Raw genomic sequence first — 9,654 nt, 5'->3', positions numbered from 1 at the left:
TTTGTGTGACAAAAAAACAAAGTAGCCTATTCTAAATAACCTAGAAAAGACTTTTAGCACCCCAGCTATTTTCACTTGAAATGAGAACTCTTGAGAAATAGTTAATATCAATATCATGAATTTATAGGCTACCAGGTTGATTTAACAGGCTATTAGCAAGACTCGTGCGCTGTTCTTTTCATGATGCCTATGAAGACTATGAGACGACTTTTCCTTTGTTGTTCTTTTTTTTCTTCTTCTTCTATCAAATGAAAAGGCGCAAGTGACTAATGGTCATTTACTATTCGCCACCTATGTGCCGCAACCTCGTTTCGGATCCAACATGGCGGGTGAGATGAGCGCGTCGGGCGGGCGGCGCACTGCTACCTGGACTGGGATTGATTACACAGCGCCCTGCAGGGGTTCATAGTGAGTTTGACAAGTCTTCTGTTCTGGGAGAGAGAGCGCCGACTTCCTGCTACGGGACAATGGACATGTTTTACTCCAGTTTGGCCGGGAAAACACACGCAGCGATGTGATCAAGACGGACACGTCGAGTTAGAACAAGGTAAACCTGTCCTTTCCATTTTCGAAATGTTCTGGGAAATGTAACTTATGAACTTCCCCGATATGGATGTCGGTGTACTGCTGTTGGCTAAGCGCTAACAAGCGGACTGCGGCTTTGAAAGTGGCATATGTGACGGGAACGCGTTCGTGTACTGTTGTCCGCACTGAACGACTCGGTATGCGGGATTATTCCCGTTTTTTGTTTACAATCGGGAATATGGTTTAATAGCTTCAAACTTTGTTGTTATTTCTATTCATCGAGGCCTACGGTACCTAGCCAAACCCCCGGACGGCCTCCTGCAGAGGGTCGGTGTTGACAGACCGCAGAACCACGAATCAAGCTCTCCCATTGGTCACAGACCTGCGTCCCGCGGCTCTGGTTGGCTAGGCTTTCCTTTCACTCATTTGACGTTTCGTGGGGGTTTCAACGTTTCTCCTGTAGCCTCATTGATTTAAGGGGATCAATTGTAGAATGAAGCGATTTGAATTAGTTGTTGAATGGTATTTTGCGCATGTGGCTGTGTTGTGAGTAAGGCCACGTCTGGGACTACAGGCCACTGTAGTAGCGATGAGCCGCGTGGGAGAGGGAATGGCTCAGTCCTGTCCCGTTTCGGGATAATGCGGTTTAACACATCCTTGGCTTTACGGCTCGGCCGAGGGAAAAAAACTGCTTTAGGGATAGTTTGTAGCCATGCCACAAAAAGCGAAATTGCAAACATAGAACTCGCAAACCGATACATTGTTTCACAAATGTCACCCAGGAATGAAAGTTTCCTGCCCGGCTTCCACCCAGAAGCATGAGAGCAGATCACAAACAAACCATAGCCTGCTGGCCTGTTTATGACCGGTAGTGGACGTTACTGCGTTCCATCGTGTCACTGTGCGGTACTGTCAGCGTTGTCGCTGAGTATCGCGGTTCTCGTGCAGTGGCTGACGAGCCCTCCGGTAGTGTCCCTGCCCGCAGAATGGCCTGAACGACGACCACAGCCTCCTGCTTCAAACAAATATACGCCATTTGCTGACAGATGCGTCTTTTAAATTAAAGCCGTTTTTTTTTCTGTTTTATTATTAGCAACGAGCTGTGTCGTCCATAGGTCGTCTATGCCTTCCACTTTAGTGATGAGACCAATGCGACGCGTTGGATTTAGTTTGGAATTATCTGCATTAACAAACGCATCCTGGATTCAGTGGTAGACCTAACATAGTTCATGTAAATCTGTCCCTCCATTTAGTATATGTTATGTTTCCTTTGGTATTAGATGTGACAAATGGGAAAACAATTAACGTTTAATTCTCGGTTTTCCATTCAAATGATACGAAATTCATTAAAGTCCACTTGAATTCACAGTGGAGATGGTCTACATCGGGCTTCCTGCGGTGAGAGAAAAGGGTATAATTTACGCTACTGGTCCAATCACAAGTCATCAAACTGTTACTAGGCTACAGTCAGAGCTTCCCTATGGCATGTCATTAGGATATACACTACATGTCCAAAAGTATGTGGACACCTGCTTGTTGAACATCTCATTCCAAAATCATGGGTATTAATATGAAGTTGGACCCCCCCTTTTCTGTTATAACAGCCTCCACTCTTCTGGGAAGGCTTTCCACTAGCTGTTGGAACGTTTCTGCGGGGACTTGTTCCATTCAGCCACAAGAGCATTAGTGAGGTCGGACACTGATGTTGGGTGATTAGGCCTGGCTTACAGTCGGCATTCCAAGTCATCCCAAAGGTGTTCGATGGGGTTGAGGTCAGGGGCCAGTCAAGTTATTCCACATCGATCTCGATGAACCACTTGGACCTTGCTTTGTGCATGGGGGCATTGTCGTGCTGAAACAGGAAAGGGCCTCCCCAAACTGTTGCCACAAAGTTGGAAGCACAGGATCATCTAGAATGTAATTGTATGCTTTAGCTTTAAGATTTCCCTTCACTGGAGCTAAGGGGCCTAGCTTGAACCATGAAAAACAGCCCCAGACCATTATTCCTCTTCCACCAAACTTTACAGTTGGCACTACATTCGGGCAGGTAGCGTTCTCCTGGCATCCACCAAACCCTGATTTGTCCGTACGACTGCCAGATGGTGAAGTGTGATTCATCACTCCAGAGAACGTGTTTCCACTGCTCCAGAGTCCTATGGCGGCGAGCTTTACACCACTCCAACCAACGCTTAGCATTGTGCATGGTGATCGTAGGCTTGTGTGCGGCTGCTCGACCATGGAAACCCATTTATTGAAGCTCCCGACGAACAGTTCTTGTGCTGACGTTGCTTCCAGAGGCAGTTTGGAACTCGGTAGTGAGTGTTGCAACCGAGGACAGATGGTTTTTAGGTGCTTCAGCACTTCCTGTTCTGTGAGCTTGTGTGGCCTACCACTTACAGTTAACCAGGGCAACTCTTGTAGGGCAGAAATGTAACGAAGTGACTTGTTGGAAAGGTGCCAGTGTTTGTCTATGGAGATTGCAGGGCTTTGTGCTCGATCTTATACACCTGTCAGCAACGGGTGTGGCTGAAATAGCCAAGTCCACTAAGTTGAAGGGCCATGTAGTGTATCAGTAGGCTAATCAATGGAAGATGGAATTAAAAAGACAGAACTAAAAGTTAATGCTAAGGACAAGCTACAACACCAAGAGCCAACAGGTGAACTGTAATGAATAAATCTGAATGGAGTTGTTATTTACTGTAGGTTTCAGAAGGTGAGTTATGTAGTTTGTTAGCCTAGCTAACGTTAGCTAGCTTAACTAGCGTCTCTCAGTTTGATGCAAGTCAAAACAGGTACTATGTAATGAGATGATAAATAACTAGCAAAAAGTTAAGATCTGGTAGCTGTCTGTTCCCCTACCTGTTCCCCTTCCTGCTCCCCTTCCTGCTCCCCTTCCTGTTCCCCTTCCTGCTCCCCTTCCTGCTCCCCTTCCTGTTCCCCTTCCTGCTCCCCTTCCTGCTCCCCTTCCTGCTCCCCTTCCTGTTCCCCTTCCTGCTCCCCTTCCTGTTCCCCTTCCTGCTCCCCTTCCTGCTCCCCTTCCTGTTCCCCTTCCTGCTCCCCTTCCTGTTCCCCTTCCTGTTCCCCTTCCTGCTCCCCTTCCTGCTCCCCTTCCTGTTCCCCTTCCTGCTCCCCTTCCTGTTCCCCTTCCTGCTCCCCTTCCTGTTCCCCTTCCTGCTCCCCTTCCTGCTCCCCTTCCTGTTCCCCTTCCTGCTCCCCTCCCTGTTCCCCTTCCTGTTCCCCTAGTCACAGACGTGTGCTGCTGCGCTGCTTCTCGCCTCTCGCTTTCCCTCAGGCATTACAGCTCCTGTTGATGAAGTAGCAAACATTTCTTTTTCTCCTCACATTGCAGCATTGTTGCGTAAGGTATTTTTTCATTTGTATTTTCCGTTTATGATGATGATGGGGACCTGTTAGTGGTAATGTTGTGATAACCGCACTGTGATTTACATTTTGGGAAAAAAAAAAAAGTTTTTCAGGAAGGGATTTTTTTCCTGAATGTTAGGATCCCAATTTAGTTTAAACGTTTTAATGTTTAAATGTTCACCCCCATATATGGTATGTGTTCATTTGTGGATGTGCATCGTCCATTTCGTACGATATGTTACGAATTTGCAATATGTTATTATATGTTACAAAGCTCAATTCGTTGTGGCTAATGTTGGCTAGGTGGGCTAATGCTGTTTCTAGCCGGGCTACTTTTACTGCCCTTCATAAAATGAAGACGCAGGTGTCCACCCAGATAGTTGTGCATAGGCATGCTGATGAAGGGCATGACATGTTAAACAGTGGGAGTGGGAGCTATGGTCGGTATTGTTTGTTGATGCAGACAATTCCAGGCGTTGATGAGGAAGTTGTGGATCATGGTGAGTTGTTTATTATCGATACATCTCTGTGCTGGAGTCCATTAATATTGACGGGCAAAGCATCCAGATGTGACCATTTAGCGAGCTTAATTATCCTAGCTACCTGTAAAGCAAACGCAAATTGGATGCTAGAAATGTATTTCCCCCTATTTATACCAACATTTCTCAACTCCCAAATGAATCTAGGTAGTAGCCACTTCACACACGGTTAGTCCTATAGACAGAATATGAAACAGTTACACAAGAAAGAGCAGCTCATGCCTGCCCTGCACCACCTGTACAGCTCGCCCTATTTGTTGCAACAGGGGATTTGGTCTATATTTTTGAACAGTGTTGGACTGGAAAGGAAAGTAGCCCCATCCGGCCATAACTTTTCTATCTCAACCGCTTTCATTGGTTGAATTATCAACAGTTATGTTGTAAAAACACAATTTTAAAGCTGTACATTCACGTTTGCACAATGAATGCAGCGAGTTTATGTTGAATGGAGAGAGAACTCAGCCACCGCCCTTTCCAATGTTAGAATCGTCCTGATAAACAAAGTCAGTGAATGAATCATCACCTGTATTGTATCCTATTTATGTCCATTCATTCATTTGTACTACTAAGCCTATTAGCTACTACTGCATAGCATACCATGACATATAGACTAAAAAGATAGGTCTACAGAATAAAAATAAAAACACTTAAAATACACCTAGTGCCATTTAAAACATGGTTCCTTATTTCATAGTTCTTGAACAATGCTAAGGATCTCTGTCTTTCTGCCCTGATACCATGACTGAGGAAACAGAGCAGCTTGCAGTACTCAGGCAAGGGTCAGCAGCCACAATGATCTCCTCCCCTGTCATCTGCCCCTCTCTGTTTCTCACACACACACACACACACACACACACACACACACTTTTCCACATGGGATCTGTACACAGTTGGCACAAAGAGCAGTCGTGCCTCTTGTAATGCCTCTCCACAGAGACAGAACTAGTGTGTGTGTGTGTAATGAAAGAGCAGTCTGTCTGTCCGTCTGGGCAGTGTCTTGTGTGAGTTGGAGGGGTTTCTTTGACTGCCTGAAAAGCTGGTCCCGGCTGAGCTTCCGTAGCATAGCAACCAGGCCCTTGCTATGGGTTCTCTCTGTAATAAAACACACAGACAGTCTGCAGAATGGTGCTGTGGGCACTGAGTGGGTGGAGGGTTTGGTTTCTCCTCTTCCCCACACAGAAAACACAGGTCAGCCCACACTGATAAATAGATAACAATACAACTTACACATCCTGCCTCTCAAACACACAGACTACATGTTTGAGAGGGTATAGTGTTATTACATTCCCCTTCTCCTCTCCAGGCGCAGGCAGACCTCCGGGTGCCAGTCTCTGGTGGGTGCTTATGCCCGCTGGCACATTGGTCTGCTTTCTCTCTGCCTGGTCTTGAAGTGGCTGGCCCACACACAGCACACCAGATGTTGGTGCAACCTCAGCAAAGCTGTGTGTGTGTGTGTGTGTGTGAGAGAGTGTAGGTGTGTGTGTGTGTGTGAGAGAGTGTAGGTGTGTGTGTGTGTGTGTGAGAGAGTGTAGGTGTGTGTGTGTGTGTGTGTGAGAGAGTGTAGGTGTGTGTGTGTGTGAGAGAGTGTAGGTGTGTGTGTGTGTGTGAGAGAGTGTAGGTGTGTGTGTGTGGGTAGGTGTGTGTGTGTGAGAGAGTGTAGGTGTGTGTGTGTGTGTGTGAGAGAGTGTAGGTGTGTGTGTGTGTGAGAGAGTGTAGGTGTGTGTGTGTGAGAGAGGTGTAGGTGTGTGTGTGTGAGAGGAGTGTAGGTGTGTGTGTGTGAGAGAGTGTAGGTGTGTGTGTGTGAGAGAGTGTAGGTGTGTGTGTGTGAGAGAGTGTAGGTGTGTGTGTGTGAGAGAGTGTAGGTGTGTGTGTGTGAGAGAGTGTAGGTGTGTGTGTGTGAGAGAGTGTAGGTGTGTGTGTGTGTGTGTGTGAGAGAGTGTAGGTGTGTGTGTGTGTGTGTGAGAGAGGGTAGGTGTGTGTGTGTGTGTGTGAGAGAGGGTAGGTGTGTGTGTGTGTGTGTGAGAGAGTGTAGGTGTGTGTGTGTGTGTGTGAGAGAGTGTAGGTGTGTGTGTGTGTGTGAGAGAGTGTAGGTGTGTGTGTGTGTGTGTGAGAGAGTGTAGGTGTGTGTGTGTGTGTGTGAGAGAGTGTAGGTGTGTGTGTGTGTGTGTGAGAGAGTGTAGGTGTGTGTGTGTGTGTGAGAGAGTGTAGGTGTGTGTGTGTGTGTGTGTGAGAGAGTGTAGGTGTGTGTGTGTGTGTGTGAGAGAGTGTAGGTGTGTGGTGAGAGAGTGTAGGTGTGTGTGGGTGTGAGAGAGTGTAGGTGTGTGTGTGTGTGTGAGAGAGTGTAGGTGTGTGTGTGTGTGTGAGAGAGTGTAGGTGTGTGTGTGTGTGAGAGAGTGTAGGTGTGTGTGTGTGTGTGAGAGAGAGTGTAGGTGTGTGTGTGTGTGTGAGAGAGTGTGAGAGAGTGTAGGTGTGTGAGAGAGAGTGTGTGTGTGTGTGAGAGAGTGTAGGTGTGTGTGTGTGTGAGAGTGTAGGTGTGTGTGAGAGAGAGTGTAGGTGTGTGTGTGTGTGTGAGAGAGTGTAGGTGTGTGTGTGTGTGTGAGAGAGTGTAGGTGTGTGTGTGTGAGAGAGTGTAGGTGTGTGTGTGTGTGAGAGAGTGTAGGTGTGTGTGTGTGTGTGAGAGAGTGTAGGTGTGTGTGTGTGTGAGAGAGTGTAGGTGTGGGTGTGTGTGTGTGAGAGAGGTGTAGGTGTGTGTGTGGGTGTGTGAGAGAGTGTAGGTGTGGTGTGTGTGTGTGAGAGAGTGTAGGTGTGTGTGGGAGAGAGTGTAGGTGTGTGTGGGAGAGAGTGTAGGTGGGTGTGTGAGAGAGTGTAGGTGTGGGTGTGTGTGTGTGAGAGAGTGTGGGTGTGTGTGTGTGTGTGAGAGAGTGTAGGTGTGTGTGTGTGTGAGAGAGTGTAGGGTGTGTGTGTGTGTGTGAGAGAGTGTAGGTGTGTGAGAGAGAGTGTGTGTGTGTGTGAGAGAGTGTAGGTGTGTGAGAGAGAGTGTGTGTGTGTGTGAGAGAGTGTAGGTGTGTGTGTGTGTGAGAGTGTAGGTGTGTGTGAGAGAGAGTGTAGGTGTGTGTGTGTGTGTGTGAGAGAGTGTAGGTGTGTGTGTGTGTGAGAGAGTGTAGGTGTGTGTGTGTGTGAGAGAGTGTAGGGTGTGTGTGTGAGAGAGTGTAGGTGTGTGTGTGTGTGAGAGAGTGTAGGTGTGTGTGTGTGGTGTGTGAGAGAGTGTAGTGTGTGGTGTGTGTGTGTGAGAGAGTGTAGGTGTGTGTGTGTGTGTGTGAGAGAGTGTAGGTGTGTGTGTGTGTGTGTGAGAGAGTGTAGGTGTGTGTGTGTGTGTGTGAGAGAGTGTAGGTGTGTGTGTGTGTGGAGTGTAGGTGTGTGTGTGTGTGAGAGTGTAGGTGTGTGTGTGAGAGAGTGTAGGTGTGTGTGTGTGAGAGAGTGTAGGTGTGTGTGTGTGTGTGTGTGTGTGAGAGTGTAGGTGTGTGTGTGTGTGAGAGTGTGAGAGAGTGTAGGTGTGTGTGTGTGTGTGAGAGAGTGTAGGTGTGTGTGTAGGTGTGTGTGTGTGTGTGAGAGAGTGTAGGTGTGTGTGTGTGTGAGAGAGTGTAGTGTGTGTGTGTGTGTGAGAGAGAGTGTGTGTGTGTGAGAGAGAGTGTGTGTGGGGTGTGTGTGAGAGAGTGTAGGTGTGTGTGTGTGAGAGAGTGTAGGTGTGTGTGTGTGAGAGAGTGTAGGTGTGTGTGTGTGTGAGAGAGTGTAGGTGTGTGTGTGTGTGAGTGTAGGTGTGTGTGTGTGAGAGAGTGTAGGTGTGTGTGTGTGTGAGAGTGTAGGTGTGAGAGTGTAGGGTGTGTGTGTGTGTGTGAGAGTGTGAGAGAGTGTAGGTGTGTGTGTGTGTGTGTGAGAGAGAGTGTAGGTGTGTGTGTGTGAGAGAGTGTGGTGTGTGTGTGTGTGTGTGAGAGAGTGTAGGTGTGTGTGTGTGTGTGAGAGAGTGTAGGTGTGTGTGTGTGAGAGAGTGTAGGTGTGTGTGTGTGAGAGAGTGTAGGTGTGTGTGTAGGTGTGAGAGAGTGTAGGTGTGTGTGTGTGTGTGTGTGTGTGTGAGAGAGTGTAGGTGTGTGTGTGTGTGAGAGAGTGTGTGTGTGTGTGTGTGTGTGTGTGAGAGAGTGTAGGTGTGTGTGTGTGAGAGAGTGTAGGTGTGTGTGTGTGAGAGAGTGTAGGTGTGTGTGTGTGAGAGAGTGTAGGTGTGTGTGTGAGAGTGTAGGTGTGTGTGTGTGTGTGAGAGAGTGTAGGTGTGTGTGGGTGTGTGAGAGAGAGTGTAGGTGTGTGTGTAGGTGTGTGTGTGTGTGTGTGAGAGAGTGTAGGTTGTGGTGTGTGTGAGAGAGTGTAGGTGTGTGTGGTGTGTGTGTGAGAGAGTGTAGGGTGTGTGTGTGTGTGAGAGAGTGTAGGTGTGTGTGTGTGTGAGAGAGTGTAGGTGTGTGTGTGTGTGTGTGTGAGTGTAGGTAGGTGTGTGTGTGTGTGTGTGAGTGTAGGTAGGTGTGTGTGTGTGTGTGAGAGAGTGTGTGTGTGTGTGTGAGTGTGAGAGAGTGTGTGTGAGAGTGTGAGAGAGTGTAGGTGTGTGTGAGAGTGTGTAGGTGTGTGTGAGAGAGAGTGTAGGTGTGTGTGTGTGTGTGTGTGAGAGAGAGTGTAGGTGTGTGAGAGAGAGAGTGTAGGTGTGTGTGTGTGTGTGTGTGTGTGTGTGTGAGAGAGTGTAGGTGTGTGTGAGAGAGTGTAGGTGTGTGTGTGTGTGTGTGTGTGTGTGTGAGAGAGTGTAGGTGTGTGTGTGTGTGAGAGAGTGTAGGTAGGTGTGTGTGTGTGTGTGTGAGAGTGTGAGAGAGTGTAGGTGTGTGTGAGAGAGTGTGTAGGTGTGTGTGTGTGAGAGAGAGTGTGTGTGTGTGTGTGTGAGAGTGTGAGAGAGTGTGTGTGAGAGTGTGAGAGAGTGTAGGTGTGTGTGAGAGTGTGTAGGTGTGTGTGAGAGAGAGTGTAGGTGTGTGTGTGTGTGTGAGAGAGTGTAGGTGTGTGTGTGTGTGTGTGAGAGAGAGTGTAGGTGTGTGAGAGAGAGAGTGTAGGTGTGTGTGTGTGTGTGTGTGAGAGAGTGTAGGTGTGTGTGTGAGAGAGTGTAGGTGTGTGTGTGTGAGAGAGTGTGTGTGTGTGTGTGAGA

General features: G+C 48.0%; 1 protein-coding gene across 1 annotated transcript in view; it reads left to right on the top strand.

The window, feature by feature from the left end:
* Positions 1–324: 324 nt before the first annotated feature.
* The window catches only part of LOC115180283 (USP6 N-terminal-like protein), an 87,605-nt gene continuing 78,275 nt past the window's right edge, over positions 325–9,654 (top strand). The window contains exon 1 of the mRNA XM_029742252.1: positions 325–547. The gene's annotated coding sequence lies outside the window, so the exon portion shown is untranslated. The remainder of the gene's footprint in view (positions 548–9,654) is intronic.

This window comes from Salmo trutta, chromosome 40, assembly GCF_901001165.1.
Source record: "Salmo trutta chromosome 40, fSalTru1.1, whole genome shotgun sequence".
Lineage (NCBI taxonomy): Eukaryota > Metazoa > Chordata > Actinopteri > Salmoniformes > Salmonidae > Salmo > Salmo trutta.
The sequence above is the reverse complement of the archived record's forward strand: the minus strand, read 5'-3'. Positions and strand labels throughout refer to the sequence as shown.